The 20,830-nt window shown below is 43.3% G+C and overlaps 1 long non-coding RNA gene across 2 annotated transcripts; it reads right to left on the bottom strand.

Moving 5' to 3' along the window:
- Positions 1–981: 981 nt before the first annotated feature.
- On the bottom strand, positions 982–14,245 carry LOC112824205 (uncharacterized). Of its 2 annotated transcripts, XR_012377684.1 has the most exons (4): positions 13,530–14,245; positions 13,102–13,316; positions 7,058–12,193; positions 982–4,129 (listed from the first exon to the last, which is right to left on the bottom strand). It is a non-coding gene; the product is annotated as an uncharacterized lncRNA (long non-coding RNA). The 2 variants fall into 2 exon arrangements; XR_003208356.2 differs by having other exon boundaries at positions 13,102–14,245.
- Positions 14,246–20,830: the final 6,585 nt, after the last annotated feature.

Raw genomic sequence — 20,830 nt, 5'->3', positions numbered from 1 at the left:
CAAAAATGACTTTTCCCAAAAGAGTAGGCAAATTAGCTTGTTAGATATACTCAAATTCTCTTCCAAATTTCTCCTCAACAAACCAAGAAATGGAGTATCTACATACATTTTCCTTGGAGGGTTAGTTTTAGGCCCAATTTTTATATTACTGAAAATTATTCTACTTGCATTTCATTGGCAATCTGTTCAGACTCATGTTAAGACTTTTGCAATGTTCACTGTACTTTCTGACTGCGTGGCACGTGGGAGAGCTTTCTAATAGAGGAGGAACATGAGTTAGGTCCTTCATTTTCACCACCTGGCATCTCTTTCCTCCCAATCACACAACACATCTATAGTTTAGGTGCTCCCCAGAGAGTTCAAGCCAAGAATTGCTCTGTTTTGTCTGAGCATGGTTGAGAGCATGGTAAAACATTGGAGAGGGCTCATCTAGCCATCCACTCATCTGCATATAGAAAGCAACCGATTGACTTTGAAATACCCTATGAATGTTCCTTTGCTAAACAACAATCCAATATTATTCCTCCTCAGGCTTTGCAAAAGGCATGACCTTTCCTACCTCCACCTCCTCTTTTTCTCCTCACCTACTACACTCAAGCTGTATTTACCTCCTTTTTGTTTCTGGAAACTCCTGTAAACAAGAGGTCTCTCCCCTGATGGTGGCCCCACTGTCCCTCCCCACCCATCCTCACCAGTGGTCTCCATCTTCCAGGCCTGAGCTTTCATGTCACCTCCCCAAAGAGACCTCTCTATGGTCCCTGACTTGACTCCTGGACCATTTTCTTCACAGTTCTTATCACAATTTGTCATTGTTTTTATTTGTTTGGTTACTAGAATCTACTCGAAGAGGCAGACACCAAGCATGCTTTATTTATCAGTATAAACCCAGATCCAAGCATGGTGCCTGGAATATGTAGGCACTCAATTCATATCAGTCAATGAAAGAATAAATAAAAGACATGACTACAAAAAAGTTTCTTTATTTTCTATAGAATAATGGCTGAGAATGTCATCTATTGTATTACCAAATAATGATCCAGCAAAGTTTAAATGAAATAAAATTCCCCATGAAAGGTTTATATTTCCAGTGTTAAATTTAAGGAGGACTAACAAATTCAGCAAAGTTGGAGGATACAAAATCAATACACAAAAATTGGTCACATTTCTATATACAGACAATGAATGATCTGAAAAGGAATTTAAGAATACAATTCCATTTATGATAGTATCAAAATAATAAAATACTTAGGAATAAACTTAAGCATGGAGGTAAAAGATTTATATACCAAAAATTATAAAACATTACTGAAAGAAATTAAAGAAGACATAAATAAATGGAAAGACATAATTAAATCCTGTGTTTATGGATTGGAAGATTTTATATGTGGTTAATATGTCCCATGCCACCTAAAGTGATCTACAGAACTGATGCAGTCCCTATCAAATCCCAAGGCATTTTTTGTAGAAATAGAAAAAAATCCAAAAACTTATTTGGAATCTCAAAGGACCCCAAATAGCAAAATAATCTCAAAAAAGAATAAAGTTAGAGGCCTCATATTTCCCAACTTCAAAACATGTTATAAAACTATGTTAATTAAAAAAATGCATTTGGGCTTAAAAACAGACATAGAAACCAATGGGACAGAATAGAGAGCCCAGAAATAAACCCTTGCATAGCCAAATGATCTTCAGCAAAGGTGCCAAGACCACACAACAGGGAAAGATTAGTGTCTTTAATAAATGGTATCGGGAAAATTGGATATCCTCACGCAAAAAAATGAAGTTGGACCCTTACCTTACACCATATACCAACTCATAATGGATTAAAGACCTAAACACAAAACCTAAAACTATAAAAATTCTAGAAGAAAACATAAGGGAAAAGCTTCATGACATTGGATTTGGCAGTGATTTTTTGGAGATATGACACCAAAAGCACAGGTAACAAAAAAATTGACTAATCGAACGTCATCAAACTTAAAAATGTCTGCACATCAGAGGAAATAATCAACAAAGTGAAAAAGCAGTCAACAGAAAGAAGAAAATATTTGCAAATCATGTATCTGTTAAGAGGTTAATATCCAGAATATATAAAGAACTACAACTCAACAAGAACAATAAAAGTAACCTGATTAAAAAGTGGACAAAGGACTTGAATAGACATTTCTCCAAAGATATACAAATAATGAACAAGCATAAGAAAAGATGTATAATATCACTAACCATTAGATAAACATAAATCAAAACCACAATGACATATCACCTCACATCCATTGGGATAGCCACTATCAAAACCACAGAAGTCAGCAAGTGTTGATGGGGATGCAGAGAAATTGGAAACCTGGGCACTGTTGGTGAGGATTGTTAAATACCAAAAAAATTCAATCAAGTAAACTTTAAAGATCTAATTGGTTTTCTTAATCAATTCATGGATTGGGCAGCATCCCATCTAGCAAGTAGAAGGGAACTCCAAAGGGCTACAGAAAAGGAAAAGTTTTTAAAGGTAGAGAGGAAGTGGAGAAAAGGAAATTATTAGCAAAGAATCCATTGCTGTAGGCAAGGTTGCCCTCCGATGGGGAATAGAATGGGTCTATCAATAAATTTCCTAGTACGGACCTGGAAATTCCCATGTTGACCAGTTAAAGGTTACATTTCTAGGTGGTTGAAACTGTAGTCTGGTTAGACATTAAGTCTTGATTTACTGGCTTGGGGCCTTAACCTAAGTGACACCATCTGGGGCCTGTGGTTTTCTTTAAAGCAGGATGTAAAATGATGCAACTGCTATGGAAAACAGTAGGGAGATGCCTCAAAAAATTAAAAATAGAACTACCATCTAATCTAGTAATCCCACTTTTATGTCTATATCCATAAGAATTGAAAACAGGATCTTGGAGACAGAGAGCACACCCACATTCATTGCAGTATTATTCGCAATAGCCAAGAGATAAAAGCAACCTAAATGTCCACTGATGGATGAATAGATGAAGAAAATGTATATACATGCAATGGAATATTATTCAGCCTTTAAAAAGGAAATCCTGTCACATGCTACAACATGGATGTACCTGAGGACATTACACTAAGTGAAATAGACCAGTGACAGAAAGACAAAATACTCTAGGATTCCATTCATAGGAAGTCTCTAAAAATGTCAGACTAATAGAAACAAAGAATGGGGGGGTGCCTGACTGGCTCGGTCCATAGAACATCCAACTCTTGATCTTGGGGTCATAATTTCGAGCCCCACATTGAGGTGTAGAGATTACTAAAAAAGAAAGAAAGAAACAAAGAATGGTGGTTGTCAGAGGCTATGGGGAGGGGAAAATGAGGAATTGCTGTTCAATAGGTACAGAGTTTCACTTTTGCAAGATGAAGAAGTTCTAGAGCTCTGTTGTACAACAACATGAATATAGTTAACACCCCTGAGCTGTACATTTAAAAATAGTTAAGATGGTAAGTTTTATGCTATGCGTTTTTACCACAGTTTTTTTTTTTTTGAAAAAAAAGAATTATCTATGTTTTGGAAATGAGGATTTAGAATTCTTGTGTGATTTTTTTTATTTCAAAGATTTCAATCACAGTGTTGCAATTTTGCAAGTCTAGTTGTCCATATTTTGGCTTTTATTGATGAAGAGCAAACCTTCACATTATTACATGTTCTTTTATGGGACATTCTTTGTATTTTATTTCTTTCTGACAGTGGGATTTAAGAGTCAGATTTGGGAAAATCATCTGAATCATACACAAAGTGAGTTGAAATAGAGACGAAACAAACTTAGATATTTCAAGATTAAAGGCTAATCAATGAAAAACAGTCATGATTTTATTTTTATTTTATTCATTTATTTGAGAGAGAGAGCACAAGCAGGGGGAGGTGCAGAGGAAAAGGGAGAAGCAGACTCGCCACTGAGCAGGGAACCCGATGTGGGGCTCAATCCAAGGACCCTGAGATCATGACCTGAACAGAAGGCAGACGTTTAACCTACTGAGCCACCCAGGTGCCCTGCCATTACTTAATAAAACAGAAATTTAGGGCAGACTTACAGTCACCACTCCATCTTCGGTTCCTGATACATTCTTTCTTCCTTTCTCTACTGGGGATCTGTTCTCTTCTCCGCCATTATTTGAGCTGCCCAGAATACAAGTATAGACATGTCTTATTACAAGATTTATTATATGTAAATCTCTTTTGAAAGCAAGCATGCAGTTAGTCACACAGGCTTTCGTTGATATGAATGCAAAACAAGTACTTCCCCATTCTTCTTAGATAGTGAAGAAACAGAAATGCCAGTGTTTAGGCTGACAAGAAGGATGGTTAAATTGAACGTAGGGGGCGCCTGGGTGGCTCAGTTGGTTGAGCGACTGCCTTCGGCTCAGGTCATGATCCTGGAGTCCCGGGATCGAGTCCCACGTCGGGCTCCCTGCTCAGCAGGGAGTCTGCTTCTCCCTCTGACCCTCTTCCCTCTCGTGCTTTCTATCTCTCAAATAAATAAAAATCTTAAAAAAATAAAAATAAATAAAAAATAAATAAATAAATTGAACGTTAGGAAGACAGTGGTGTTTTAAACATTTTGCCTGTGTGTCCCCTAGAAGGATTTTTGAAGTCCATATACTCCCTTACACATTTTTTTAAAATTTTATTTATTTATTTATTTATTTATTTATTTATTTATTTGAGAGAGAGAGAGAGACAGTGAGGGAAAGAGCATGCTCTCTCTGTGTCTCAAATAAATAAATAAATAAATCTTAAATAAATAAATAAGTTTTACAAATTAAGAACAACAACACAACTTTCTCCTGGACTGAATTATCATTGCCATTATTAGTAATATACACTTGATCAAACCCTAACTAGCTCACAACATTTGATGCATCATTTCTAAGCGTAAGAAACAAAGTTTCAGGGGTGCCTGGTGGAACTGATGGGGTTTTGGAATACAGATGAGGTTGGGTGGGGTGAGGTCCAGAACTGACTACCAAGAAGGAATTCTTGAGATGTCTTTGGTGCAAAATGGTGGTTTATTAAAGCATGTGTCCCCATGCTCACCCGTGGGCAGAAAGAGCTGCTGTCCTGGGGTTGTGAGGGGTGGCTGATGATATACTAGAGGGTTGGGGGAGGTAAGGAAAAAGGGAGGTTTCAAGAAAGTACTTTGATATGTTAAAGAAGACTCCTAGGATACCAGGAGGCCTTGCCATTGTCAAGTGAAGGTTGTTTACCCTGCTGGTAAGGCGTTAACATGAAGATAGTTGGGAGCTTCCAGGAGGAACATTACACTCTGTCCTCTTCAAGTATCTGTCAATGAGCTGCAGGTTATAAGGACATTTAATTGTATCTTCATGTTGTGGGGGTTGTGGGGTGTCAGCTTCTGCTCTTTTCCCTCATCAGAGCTTGTGATGCTTGATCTTGGGATCGTGGGTTCAAGCCCTCATTGGGGGTAGAGATTACTTTAAAAAAAATAAGTGGATAAAACATGCACCAATTGGTGGATAGGACTCACTTATAACATTATTAAGCCCTATTAAAGACACAGGAAAATCTTTAAAAAAAAAAGTAAAATTTCATTAGAAATACATCTCTTGAGGAAATGGCTGGAGCTGCTTCCTTCCATTAGTGCAGGTAGGTGCGAATGTATGTTACTTATTGCCTGATAAAAGACAGAGTCCCACACGTTCTCTGACCTTGCTTTCCATATGATGGGGTGATGCTTTGCGACGGGAGGAAACTCCTCGTCAGAGGTTTGCTGAGTCACTGCCACTTGAGTCTTTGAATTCTGAGCTACAGGTCAGAAGCTACTGAGTGAACCTTCATCAAAACTTATTTCTGGTCAGATGTTAAGCATCAACAGCTGCTAACATCACAAAAGAAGACAACTACCTGATGAGGGAGCAGAAGGCAAGCTGGGACAAAGCACAGGGTGACACCTCGCAACCTCCACCCCCCAAACACTCCCAGGTGGGGTACGTGTCACATTCCTCAAGCACTCCTGGCTGCCCTAAAGCAAAGGGAAGGAAAAACAAACAGTTAACTAGTAGAGATCACAGTCCTGCAAGGCAGGAGTCTCCCTCAGTTTACCAGTAGAATCTTAGTGATTGACAAGGAAAAACCGTTCTTATCAATAGTCTAACTTCTAGAGACCCATAACTCAATTTCCTGGAGCCCCCACATCACCCTCCCCTCCATGAGTGATGTGGGAACCAGAGGCAAGAAGGGAAAGGATACAAAATTAGGTTTCTTTATGACCTGCAGCCCATTGACAAGGACCTGAGGTGGGCAGAGTGTGACATGCTTCCAGAAAGCTCTCAGCTGTCTCAGTGTTACTGCTTTACTAGAAGAAAAAAACAACCTTAACGTGACAAGAGCCAGGCCTCCAGTATCCGGAGGGCCTTCTTTAGCAGATGAAAGTCCTTTTGGACACCTCCCTTCATCCTTACCTTCCCAACACCCAAGTATATAATCAGTCACCCCTCACACCCCCCACCCCCAGGCAGCAGCTCTTTCTGCCCACGGGTTGTGTCCCCCCGGGCTTTCATAAAATCACCTTTTTGCACCAAAGACGTCCCAAGAATTCTTTCTTGGCCAATGGCTTCAGACCTCACCCACATTCCAGAACGACATCACTCCCCAACCTTATGCACTTCATGATAGAGGAGTATGTCACCATCTTTGGAGTAGTCTTGCCAAAAAATCAGTCCTGATATGATCAAACCTTAGATCCAATGAACGACCAACTGACAGGAAACACGAGGAACAGAGAAACCTGCCATATGACAGCATTGCGGATACAATGAGCAAAGTCCAGCCCGTGAGCAAGGGATCTGCTCTCCTTAACAAGTCAAGTGCAAGGAAAAAAAGAGACAGTTCATCAATTTTGCATGTTGATTTAAACAAGCAAACTTCGGAGAAGGAGAAAAGCAGGGTGAGAGGGAGAGTTGTGACACTTATGAGACAGTAAGAAGTTTTAGCACTGACTGCATTTTTATCGTATGAAATACTAATTTATTTTGGGGTGAGATCACATCACAGTTCTGTGGATTTTGAAGACGTGATGGAACTCACATGAGTTGGTTCCTTGGTGAGTCACATGTAGGGACCACGTCGGGTGGAGTCATCACACAAAGGACACTTTATCTGCAGCAAATAATGAAATCACGGGGAAAAACTTCCACGGCTATGACTCCTGGAACAGGGGTGAGTGAGTTCCTTTTATTTAGGGTTAGGGGAGTTTTGTCACCCTGTGTAGAGGGCGTAGGGTCACTCGCACATCTTAAGGAAACATGCCTATATATACATTATGTTCTGAGAGGGAGGCTTGTGCTCCTCCCCAGGTGGAGATTTTAACATTACAATGAAGCAGCAGTAACTATTGGACAAGGAGAAGGGGCTCTGGGCCCGCTCTGACAGCTGTCTATGTGGGACGCGGTCTTGGGCTCATTATCCTGGGTAAGGATCCCAGGGTTTGCTCACTTTTACTATAGCACTGGGAGTTCTTATCACTGATCTCTTGTTTCCCATCTGGTTGGGCTATTTCCTGACCTGGTAGAGACTGGTAGGTTTTACATTCCCTTCCTTCCGGGGAGCTAATCCTTAACTACTGAGGTGTGTGCATTTCTTTGTAATTCTGACACCTCCTAGGAAGTTCTGCAGGAAGGGGGCTGGGATCAATGGGGCACAGATCACTTGGGGAGGAGGGGGGAAACAGGCGGGGGCCTAAAATGATTTCTCTGTTGTCACTAACGCTGGATCTCGTCTTTCTTTTTTCTGGGGGCCCCTCGCTTTTTGCTTACAATGACACATAGTGAAATGTCTACAGAGGAAGCAATAGGGAACTGTTTATAGATGAAATGATAGGATATCTGGACTCTACCTCAAAATCATACTGGATGCACCAGAGAGGCTCGGAACCATAGTGCAATGCAGTCAGTGTAATGCGCCGATCAGAAATGAAGAGTTCCTTCCCTCACCTCCTGAAGTGTTGCCAAGACATACCCTGCCACTGTCATATCTTCAGGGAGAGCCCCCGGTGAATCCCTGCCTGGGGCAGCCCACATCCAGGGTCTTGGCCATGCCCCACGGGGTTGCCCCCCCTTGGAATACCTCTGAAGGACCATCCCAGCTTCAGAGCCCTCCGTTGCACAGAGTCGATCCTGCCAACACTCCCACTAAACTTCCTGCTAGCTTCCCTTCGTCTCTGAGCCTGCTTCCCAGGGAACCCATTCTGCAGCAAGATGAAACAAGATTGGCCATGGCCAGATCATTCTTGAGGCCGGGTGTGGTTGGCAGAATTCAGAGATGGTGCCCAATACTCCCACAATGGAGTCAACAGCTTGTATAATCCCCAGGTTTGTGAATATAATGGATTTTACTCCCATGATTAGATTAGATTAGATAGCACCGTTGACCTTGAGATAAGGAGTTTGGGCCTGACCTAATCACAGGAGCCCTTTCAGAGCTTAGAGTTTTCCCTGGCTCATCTCAGAAGAGGAAGTCAGAAATTTGAAGCGTGAGGATTCAGCACACCTTTTGCTGGCTTGAAGATGCAGGGAGCCACACACAAGGAATTTGGGTGGCTGGTAGCCACTGGTTGAGAGTCAACATGTAAATAAGGTTCAGGTCCTCAGTCCTGAAGGACTGAATTCTGCCAACGAGAACGAGCTTTGAGGAGGATCTCCCCGCCCCCTCCAGAGCCTACAGATGAGAACTCAGTCCAGCCAACACTTTGATTTCAACGTCATCATATGCTGAGCAGAGAACCTAGCCATGTCTACATGGTGTGGTCAACAAGTCTATAGGCTTAGAAGGTGGGAGAATTCATCTTAAATGACCAATTACTTACATGGTTCAAGCACATGGTTACCCTGACCAGGAAGGATTCATTTGATTTCATTAAAATTATAATTGGATGGAAAATCATAAATGAGGTTTGATTTTTTTTTTTTTTTAAGAGAAGAATTGGAAATGAAGCATCAGTCTTGTGTATTTGTTTTCCTCTAAAACTAGACTGGGGTTGTGCCCTAAACCTTCCTTTCTGTAACTGGCCCTGTACCAGCTGTGACTGGTATCCACTTCCTGTAACACACATCTTTACGATGATAATCATCAACAGTAAATGCATGAACTGAAGCCTGGGTCTTCCCAGTCCCGTTGCTGTTTGTCATTTCAGGGAAAGGAAGTTGAAAAAACAAGAAGGCTGAGTGCATTCATTCATCCTACCAACCCCTGGCATGTGTATTGTGTGTCCCACATTGTGCAGGTCAATTCATTACCAAGTTCAAGCATCATTGACCTAGACTGATTGCAAATGTAGGATGTGTAACACTGTCAGTGTTGTTCCTTTGGTTCTAAACTATTATAATGGAGAAATGCAAATTTCTATGATTCTCCATTGGTCGATATTTGGCCCTTAAGCCTGTTAACCCACTTCCTCAAATGTATAGTGTCTGTTACTTCAAAAATTTCCCCTTGACGAAGCATGCAATATCTAGTTACACTTCCTCTCATGCAGGGACACTTATTTTTTTTCAAGCGTGGAACTTAAAAAGCAAAAATTTAACTGCCATAAGAAAAATGAAATTATTGAGCTCACCATCCTAGAGCATGGGAATAAATAATTTAGAATTATCACCAAGTACTTCTTGTTGATGTGGTACAATGCTAAGTTTTACAATTAGGCACTAAACAGTGTCTCAAAGGGATAGCTTCAAATTTCAGCTCTACCACCTAGTGGCTGTGTGAACTCGGGCAAAAAACATAACCTCTCTCACTACGTTGGTACATAAAATTAACCATCACATGGTTGATAAATTATTGAACAGTTGAGAGATTCATTAAAATAAGAGTTCAATTGGCTAGGTTGACCTACTGCCACTAAAAGAAAAAAAAAACACACCACTTTAAAAATACTTTCAGGGGCTCCTGGTGGCTCAGTCGGTTGGGCATCTGCCTTCGGCTTGGGCCATGATCCCAGGGTCCTGGGATTGAGCCCCCTGTCAGGCTCCCTGCTCAGCAGGGAGTCTGCTTCTCCCTCTCCCTCTGCCCCACCCCCTTGTGCTCTGTTTCTCACTCTCTCTCTCAAATAAATAAAATCTTAAAAAAAAATACTTTCAAATTTCAGGGTTTGTTTTTTTTTTTAAGTAGACATCCATATTTTCTCTAATGCTAATTGTACTTAAGGTGGTTTTAAGAGTTAAACGAAAACTGGCAAATGTTCTGGATTGTTACAATGGTTGCACAACTCTATAAAATTACTAGGAATTATTGAGTTGTACACTTAAGATGGGTGTTTTGTGATATATAAATTATACCTAATGAAGCTATGTTTTAAAAATCAATTGGGCAGGGATGCCTGGGTGGCTCAGTCAGTTAAGCATCTGCCTTCAGCTCAGATCATATCCCAGGGTCCTGGGATAGAGCCCTGCGTCACGCTCCTTGCTCAGTGGGGAGCCTGCTTCTCCCTCTGCCTGCTTCTCCCTCTGCTTGCTCTCCCTCTCTCTCTCTCTGACAAATAAATGGATAAAATCTTTTAAAAAATTAAAAAAAAATAAAGTACCGTGTTAAAAAAATAAAAATAAATTGGGCAATAAATGAGGTGTTAATATGCAAAAATATTTCTATTTCATGAGAAACATCCAAACGAGAGAGAATTACAGAGCTGAGACAAGACCAGGCTCCACCGTATTTCAACATAAGCCGGACAAAGTTCGTAGACACTTGGGAAGTAGGACCGCAGACAAAATCCTGATGGGCACAGAAAATAATCTCTAAAAAAACACAGCTCTGTTTCTGTTTACAAAGGTGACAGGTTTTTTCTTACCTTTTTTTTTAAGTTCGTTTATTTATTTATTTTTAGTCATCTCTCCACCCAACATGGGGCTCAAACTCACGACCCCAAGATCAAAAGTCGCACACTCTTCCGACTGAGACAGCCAGGTGCCCCGCAAGTTTTTTCCTATAAATTTGGATGACACTGAAAATGCTGACAGCTTTGGGAAAGAAGGGGCTAAAAAACACCCTTTTTAGATTTAGCCACAGAGCCACACGTCCCTTGGAAGGGACTGGGTCTCCCTTTATGCTCTGAAGGACATCCTTACATCGACCTGCCCTCTCCTTACTTGTTCTCCCCCCCGTCTTCCTGGCACTGCTGACTTCTCTACTTCTCCAATTTTGCCAATGTTTCTGATTGCTTTTAGGGTAAGTGGTTGTACCGACCAATTCACATGAGGCCCAGGGACCCAACTGTGTATATCCTCCCCTCAGATGGCGGCTCCTGGAAGGGAGCTGAGCTGGAGGGAGAGGAAACCCTGCCCCTTTGAGAAACTCTCCATGAACACAGAGGTCTGGCTAGTGGGCCAGGGTGACAAATAGGGTGGCAGAGTCTGAAAACTAAGAAGGCACCCCTCCTGACTTTCACTTGGGCCAACCTCTCTCAGTCACCTGCTTCCCCCAGTGCTCAGAGAGCATGGGAAGATCAAGCAGCGCAGAGAGACTGTGGGGAAGCTCTCTGAAAGGCCTGGCCAAGAGGTCTGGGATGTCAGCAGCAGTGCGAGCAGCTCAGCTGGGGGAGACGACTTGAAGGGAGGGAGAACACCACATGGTAGGGCTGCGTGCGGCAAGCACAGCTCTGACGATATGTGAGGACCCTCCTTTTCTGCTTTCCCATCCTGTCTGCCCTTCTTTCCCCATCCAGAAGCTCTTGAAGGAACGCCAAGGGAAAAGAAACCCTTGAAAAGCCAGGCCTCCCAGCAACATAAGCCAAAAGAACCTGTGGATTGTTGAGATTTCAGATTTGCTGTAAAGGTAACACAATGGGGACACACACAAACACACACACATACAGGCACGAGTGGACATAGGACATTGCAGAGAAACTGATATGTGGGAAAATGACTGGTTTTCCTATATTTATCATGTATCCAGCCACTTTACCAAGGTAAATGATACTAGCAAAACGTTTAGCTCAGCCTCTCAAATGTTCCAGAACAGCAGTTCCCAAAGTGTGGTCCCAGGAACTTTTTCAGGGGGTCTGCAAGGTCAAAATTATTTATTTTCACAATCATACCAAAAGGTTATTTGCCTTTTTCACTCTCATTCACTCACAAGTGTGCAGTGGAATTTTCTAGTAACTGCAGTGTGTGATGTTGCATCTGCTGAGTGCAGAGCCTGCCAGTAGACCACAGGTTAAAGAGATTTATAAAGCTGCAAAAGAAAAACACTTTTCTCACCAAATGCCTTTTTTGTTTGAGAAAATGTAATGTTTTTCATTTAAAGAGTTGCATCGACATGTAATTGTTTTGTTACTTTTGAATTAATTAATAAGTAAATATTTTAAATTTTTTCTCGGGCGCCTGGGTGGCTCAGTTGGTTAAGCAACTGCCTTCGGCTCAGGTCATGATCCTGGAGTCCCTGGATCGAGTCCCGCAACGGGCTCCCTGCTCAGCAGGGAGTCTGCTTCTCCCTCTGACCCTCTTCCCTCTCGTGCTCTCTATCTCTCATTCTCTCTCTCTCAAATAAATAAATAAAATCTTTTAAAAATAAATAAATAAACAAATTTTTTTCTCAGTCTTAATTTCTAGTATGAGAAATATCTATATCTATATCACCCACATAGACAAAAGTTGTTTGGTGTCCTCAGCAAATTTTAAGAGTTCCGTAAAGGGGTCCTGAGACCAAAAGGTTTGAGAACTCCTGTTCTAGAAAAACGATTACACTATATACAGACAGTGATGATTTTATATTCTTATTTCTGATAATACCTCTTCTTTATTTCTTATCTTTATTAGCCAGAACTTCCATGCTAAGAGCCATGCTAAGTAATTGCAGTGAGACAACAGGGAGTTAGTTAATTTAGTTCCTGGCTGAAATGGAAAGCCTTCGAATGTTTCCCAAAGACTGGTCCTATTTCCCACACTGTGTCTTGTTCTAGGAAATGTCGACAGGTGTTATAAAACAGTGACAGTTTATGATGCCCTGCTCTGGTGTTGCAGAGTCGTTTCAAAATAAAGATTTTTCTTTTTTGGTACTTAAAAAAAAAGTAGCCTTTTATTGCTAGTGACCGTGTGATTTCAGCAAATCTTTTTACCTCCCTGAACCTCAGTATTTCTTACCTGTAAATGGGTCTGTTGGCCTGGGTCAATGCTTCTAAACTGGTGGGTTGACATTAATATCACCTGTGAAATTTATTAGGGAAGGTTTTCTTCATAGAAGAATTCCAGCCAATAATGGCAAAATTCATGAAACAATCATAAAATTAGCATTTTTGCAACTCCCGGTGGAAGAACAGATTCAGGAAAGGTTCATCAATGGACGTTAAAGCCATTCCCTGAAAAGTTGGGAGACAGAATAGTTACACAGAGACAACATACTACTTCACTGTTTGCTTACTAACTCCAATGGGAAAAATGGATCTTTACACTGGACAGGTCCGGCCGTCACCACCCTAAATTATTCATCATCACTAAATGTGAGACACCCAGCTTTACAGAAGCAGTGATGTGATGTAAAACTATGAAGGATTCTTACCAAAAATGTTTACCTGAACCTGTGAGCCTTTAGCCAAGGGGCAGATCCAAGTCTTGTGGGGCATAAACCTTAAACAATGCTGGGAGTCCCTCTTTAAGAAAAAGAATACAAAATTAGGTATGAAAGTGAATATGTGGAAGGAGAAAATAAAATCACAAGCCACAAATCTCAGAAAAGGTCAAGTATCCTGATATCGGGGTGCCTGGGTGGCTCAGTCTGTTAAGCGTCTGCCTTTGGCTCAGGTCATGATCTCAGGGTCCTGGGATCCAGTCCCATGTAGGGCTCCCTGCTCAGCAGGGAGTCTGGTCCTCCCACTCCCTCTGCTGCTCCCCCCTGCTTGTGCTCTCTCACTTTCTCTGTCAAATAAATAAATAAAATATTTAAAAAACAAAAAAGCAGCAGCAACAACAACAACAAAACCATCCTGGAGATCACAAAATCCAGGAAAGTAACATAATGTTTATTTTAATTACTACCCACTATGTCTCTCTAACACTCTTCCCTTCCATTTTTGCCTGGATATTCTATGATCTATTGCGTAATATCGTTTTCTGCAGAAGAGGGGTCCTCATCCTGGCTGCATGGTCAAGGAGGGCCATCCCACCACACCCTCCTCCCCAGCTGACCCAGAGGCTCTAGGGACAAGCCTTGAGCATTGCTAGTCTTTAAACACACGCAGGTGTTTCTAAAGTGCAGCCAGAATCACAAACACTGAGCTGGGCCGGGTCTAGGCTTCCTACGCCCCCAGCTATGACTCTCTCCACCTCGCACAACAGGATGGCAAACCGAAGCTTGCCAAGAGACAGGAAACCAAAACCCCGGGGCAACAACCAGCCCTGTGACCCAAAATACCCACATTTGGGCAAAGGGGACTAAGGGCTCTGAGAACCCCGACTATGTGATCCTCCTCTGGCTGCTTCTGCCTGGGTTCCCCCTCCTCACCCTGCCCCGGCCTCAGAGACTGCTTCCCAAATATCTGGTCTTGAAGCATAAAGGACGTGGATGGATGATGGGCACACAGGGATTAAACTGCATGACCCTAGGGGACACCCTTGTGGGACCCTGAAAGTGATGTTCTGTACCCACTAGCAGTCGCTCCCCATTTCCTGCCTTTTGGCCCCTGGCATCTAGTCACCTATTTTCCATCTATCGGTTTCCCTGTTCTGGATATTTCACAGAAAGAGAATCATACCACGTGTTGACATTCTGGGACTGATTTCTTTCATTGAGCGCAGGGTTTTCAAGGCTCATCCATGTGGTAGCGTGTATTAGCACTTCTTTTTTTTTGTTTTTTTAACTGCTGAATAATTTCTGTGAAGTGGATATACCATGGTTTGTTGACCCATTCCTAAGTTGTTGGACATTTGGCTTGTCACCACGTCGGGGCTGTTATGAAGAGTGCTTTAGCTGCTCACTTTGGAAGGCACCCCATCATTCATTGATGGCCAAGTCCCTCACAGGCTAACATTCCTCCCAAATGGCTTAGGCTCTGGGCCCACAGTTCCGAACCCCAGAGCTCTGATGTTCCTTTTCCCACTAGCCTCAGTCGAGCTCCCTCTGCCTGCATCCATCCAGATGCACTCCAGGGACACTGAACTTCAAAGCAAAGGAGTAGAGAGGCCCACTCACTCTTTCTAGAAGCCTCCTTGGCATCTCAGTAAATTAATCAGTCTGTTTGCATATCCAGGTGGAGGCATCTCCGAATTTCATTCACCGGCTGCACCTAAGCCCCAGGACCCTGTCTAGACTAAAAGGTCCTGTCAAGCTCCCACCACCACCATCGGCATAATCCTTGGGGAGCTGCCTTATACCTATGCAACGTCAGGGGCGGCTCGTGAGGTTAGCCCTCGACCTCCAAGTGGACCTCAAAGGAAGTTTCAATTTCTACTCCAAAAGGAGAAGCTGCAGACAGCTCCTGATCTAGGCGTGTGCCACCTTCACCAGTCTTAAAATCCAGCCTCTTCCCCTGGCACCCAGGGGCCGCGTCACACATCTCTGTAACATGCTACATGGCTAAGAGAGCCTGAGATTGTCCCCTGGGACGGGACAGGCCTTGACTTCCGAGTGCCTTCTTTTTTTTTTTTTTTTTTCAAAGATTTACTTATTTATTTTTGAGAGAGTGAGAATGAGAGAGAGAGAGCACATGAGAGGGGGGAGGGTTAGAGGGAGAAGCAGACTCCCCGCCGAGCAGGGAGCCCGATGCGGGACTCGATCCCGGGACTCGATCCCGGGACTCCAGGGTCATGACCTGAGCCGAAGGCAGTCGCTTAACCAACTGAGCCACCCAGGCGCCCCCGAGTGCCTTCTTTAATCAGAGCACAAGAAAGGGCAACCAACCCATGCCAGTTTACCAGGGACTTGCCCAGTTCCCACATTGAAAGTCCGCTCCTCTCTGAGGAAATGCCTTGGTCCCTGGCACACCCAGACCCTGAGGGTACATTGTATTTCATTTATTTTATTTGTTAAATTTAAATTCAGTGAATTAACATTCAGTGTATTATGAGTTTCAGAGGTAGAGTTCAGTGATTTCATCAGTCTTCTGTAACACCCAGAGCGGGGTATATTTGAGCCACAACATTGGCTAATGACTTGCCCTAAACCCCTCCAGGAACCAAGACAGACCTCAGCAAATGCTTGTTCTGGCTGTTGTTTTATTTTTATTTTTAATTTTTAAGAAGATGTTTATTTTATTTATTATTTGAGAGACAGGGAGAGAAGGAGCAGGGAGAGGGGCAGAGGGAGAGAGAATCCCCAGCAGACTCTCCGCAGAGCGCGGAGCCTGACGTGGGGCTCAGTCTCATGACCCTGAGATCCTGACCTGATCTGAAACCGAGAGTCGGAGGCTCAACCGACTGAGCCGCCCCCATGCCCCCGGCTGTTGTTTTTAACCTCACAAGTAAAATACCAAGATGTTTTCATTATGGGGGCGCCGGCGGGCTCAGTCAGTAGAGCATGTGACTCTTGATCTTGGGGTTGTGAGTTTGAGCCCCACATTGGGCATAGAGTTTAAAAAAGAAGAAGATGTTCTCATTATAGAACAAACACAAGTCAAACAGTCGTCCTCAAGCCAGGAAAGGTGATGATCTGCTGTGCTCCCGCAGTTGAGCTGGGCGCTAGGTCTGCACACGGGGCACAGAGAGAGCAAGGCGGTCAACTGTCACCCCCCTGATCTTTCCTCCCTCCTCTGCCGGCACCTTCCCCTCACCTATACACATGCTCAGGTCTCCCTACCTGAAAAAAATCAACACAAATTTCCTCTGGCCCCTCCCACTTCCTCAGCTCACCTCCCCCATTCCCCCCACGTTTCATCACCACACTGCTCCCAGCTTCCTCACACCCACTCACTGGTTAATCTCTCTTGATTTGGCTTCACATGCAGCTCTCGCAAAGCCACTGCTGTCCCCAGCCACCCTACCCCTGGGGCTTTGGTCCAACCTCTCCCACTCTCCCCCCTGCAGCCGTTGACCCTGCCGACCAGCCTCCTCTTTCTAAGAATCGCTTTTGCCTCCCTCCTCCTCTGCCTTGTCTTGGCATCACTGGTGTTCCCGTCCTATGCTCCTGTGGGTTGCAGGACCCTGGAGGCAGAGTCTGGGGTATCATTTTATACCCTGCGGAATGTCACGTGCCTTATCATTTCTCAATAAATATTTGGTGATGTAAAGTTACTGGGGCCGTTGGCATGCATCGGTCTCAGAATGAGACAGGGACTGATTTCTTGCCACCCTGAGAGGGTTTTTCAGCATGCGAAAGAGCATAGGACCTTGACCTCTCTGATTTTTAAGCAGTGCTGGAAGTGATCAGGCTTCGAGGAATAGTTTCCTGAGTTTCTTGATGTTCGCAGTGCTTACTGTTACTTTCACACTTAGCCAAGTAACCTTTGATACTGTGTGGTTATAACATAATAACCACATGTCTCTTTGTCTTCTCTGTCAAGGGTGAAAAATTTGAAGGGCTTTAACCGCTGGTAAAAGTGTCTTCTCACATCAAACCACATAGCATCGAATATTATGTGAACCAGATGGCTATTTTACTAAGTGTGTTGAGTACAAATTACAAGCAGATTACAAAATTGCCTGAGCTCAGCTGAGTGTAAGTTAGCCAAAGACATTATTCTGAGAAGCTAATTCCCCTCTATTGTCCCCTTTCCTATGGCTTCTAAACCAGCCTTGTGGCTGACCACAGCCTCCAAGGTCTGCCTGATGATAGGATCAGGAAGCCCACGCTGTGTTAACCTAAGTGTGCCTGGGGTCATCCCAAGCTGCGTCATGCCTTCCTCTGCCATGTGGCCCAGGAAGGCAGGTCCTGTTCAGTAAGTGCCTGGGGCAAGGACACATTAAGTGTCCCGGGGCTTGTCAAGGCCATGGCTCTCCATTTCCCCTCCAAAGAGGGGCCCAGATCTTCCCTGTCCTAATCACCTACTTTCCCCAAATGACCCATCAGCCCAGGCGACTTCACCACCCTACTAAGGCAATTCTGGGTCCAAGGATGTCCTTAGCAGCTGGGAACTTGCTTCCTTCTTTTCCTGGCCCCAACGGGGGTGATTCCCCTAAAGGAACCTCAACTACCAGCCGAGACAAACAAATTTCCCTTTTTTGGAATATCTCTCATTTGATTTCTCTTCCCTTGTGGGGGAATTGGTGAAATCCTTAATAGAATAGATTTCCAGGCCTTTCTCTGACATTGTTGATGGATAACCTAACCTCAGAGTTACATTGTGAAATCTGTCCCATGGGGTCCCCCATGCCAGCCATGTACCTCCTGGGCACTTTCTCAGGGTCCTATAGCTCACATACTACACACTCTGGAGTTGCCACTCGAGAGCGAAGGGAAGGTGGGCTAAGTATCCAGGGTTACCGTTCAATAGATGGGAGTGGTTATCTGCACAGGCAATGCACACCTTACCTGGAGATCTTGGACCAGAAATGTTTTTGCCATTCGGGGTTTAGAAAGGTCATAAGGTACAGGTAACCTCCAGCATGGTGTGGGCCAGCACCCTGTAATCAAACCATTTATTGGTCTCAGGGGAAACTTGTAACTATTTCACATTTAATGGGATAAATAAAGACTCTGTAGAGCTTTGTGTTAATTCAGACCATGAGTTATGAAAGAATTTGTAATTTCCAGAGCTCTTTAGATTTTGGAGCTGTCGATTGAATTGTGGACCTGGGGGCACCTGGCTGGCTCAGTCCGTAGAGCATGAGACTCTTGATCTCAGGGTTGTGAGTTCAAGCAGCATGTTGGGTGTAGAGATTACTTAAAAATAAAACCTTAGGGGCACCCGGGTGGCTTGGTCAGTTAAGCGTCTGCCTTCGGCTCAGGTCATGATCCCCGGGTCCTGGGATCGAGCCCCGTGTAGGGCTCCCTGCTCAGTTGGGGACCTGCTTCTCCCTCTGCCTCTGTCCCTCCCTCCCACTCATGCTCTCTCTCTCAAGTAAATAAATAAAATCTTTTAAAAACAATAAAAAATAAAATCTAAAAAAGAGAAAAGAATTGTGGACCTGTATTATATGTACTACATGATGTAATTATTTTATTCTGTGACACTTGCTTTTTCAAAGGCAGCCAGAAGTATGGACATATTCATTCCTCCTCAGTGGAGACAATTCTGGCCTCTTGGCAGGTTTTCTCTTCTTATCAGCTCCAGGGACCTTTGACCTGCAGGTAGGATAAGCCCCAGTTTGTATATGACATCACTGGGGTGTTGGCATCCCCAGGCCCAAAGTGACACTGGAGTTTTCCCCCAGCCCTTGGGACTTTCTGAGGGGGTCAGACCCTCCAGCGATGATTTGGAATCATTTTATCTATGGGTCCTGGTCTGATTTCTGATTCAGATTAAGGGTAAAGTAGCTTTAGAATTTAAAATTCCCTGTCATCGAGGTTCTCTAAAAGGTGGACTTCGACTCATGGAATATATAGATTGATCTGCTGCCTTAACAATCATTGACAAAGCATTTTGCAACCTTGTGTTTAAATGTGACATACAAATTTTTTTCTTTTTTTTATGCTTGATTGAGGTACAATTGGTATACATTATGCTATGCATATTTGAATCCTCCCCTAGCAAGCTCTTGCTTGTAAGGGACAAATCCAGTGGTTTGTCCTTTTGATTTGATTTCTTTTTAAAAACAAACAACACTCAAAGGAAGGTCTAGATTTCAATAGCACCAATGGGATAACACATAATTAATTCTACCCTTTTGGGAATCCTGAATCTACTACTTCAAAAAGAGTCCAGTACAAGGTAATGTGGTATCCTGGATTGGATCCTGGAACAGGAAAAGGACATTAATGTGGAAACTGGTGAAATCCAAACAAAGTTTGGGGTTTTGTTAATATTAAGGGACCAATGTTGGTTTCTGGGTTTTGACAAGTGTCCCTTAGTAATGGGAGAGCATCTGGGAAACTGAAATGGGGTGAGGGGCACACCGAACCCTCTGTACTATCTTTGTGCCTTTTCTACCAATCTGAAATTATCCAAAATGTAATCTTTACAGAAAAAAAAGATTCCAGTGGCAATTAGTTTTATCACAGGTGCTATATTTTATTTTTTTTAACTTTTTTAAAAGATTTTATTTATGTATCTGAGAGAGAGAGATCATGAGCAGGGGGGAAGGGTAGAGGGAGAAGCAGACTCCCCGGTGAGCAGGGAGCCTGGTGTGGGGTTCAGTCCCAGGACCCTGGGATCATGACCTGAGCCAAAGGCAGACGCTTAACTGACAGGTACTATGTTTTAAACAAAAGATTTTGTTATACCTCTAAATACTGGGCAAGTAATAGTTCTTTTTTCTTTAAGATGTATTTATTTATTTTAGAGAAGGGGGAGGGGCAGAGGGAGAGAGGAAATCCCCAGCAGACTCCCCGATGAACACGGAGCGGGAAGTGGAACTCTATCTCATGACCCTGAGAGCATGACCCGAATAGATATGAAGAACCTGATGCCCAACCGACTGAGCCACCCAGGCGCCCCTCAATAGCTCTCATGTCACAACTTTTTTAAAAGTAACAACAAAGCACATTTCACTTTCTAGTCCTACTTTCCCCTCCTAACTGGTTTTACCATCTTCTCTTATTCTTTTCCATTGTCACCCCTGGGGTCCTTTACCTACCAGTGACAAACCATTTCTAAAAGCCAGCTTGAGCCAAAGGTTTGTATTTTGGTTCTTGGAAATGAGATTAATCTGCTTTCAAGTGAAGGGGCCAAAGAGGAATTTAATTTGCAGAATAGAAACAGTCTCCTCTGTTTTGCGTTTGCCCAGAAGTCAACGCTGCCGCTTTTGGCGGGGGTGGGTGGGGGTGGGTGGGGGTGGGGGGGTG

Source organism: Callorhinus ursinus, unplaced genomic scaffold (assembly GCF_003265705.2).
Source record: "Callorhinus ursinus isolate GAN/ISIS: 27379988/994484 unplaced genomic scaffold, GSC_fseal_2.0 scaffold1, whole genome shotgun sequence".
Taxonomy (NCBI): domain Eukaryota; kingdom Metazoa; phylum Chordata; class Mammalia; order Carnivora; family Otariidae; genus Callorhinus; species Callorhinus ursinus.
This window is presented reverse-complemented; position numbering and strand designations above follow the sequence as displayed.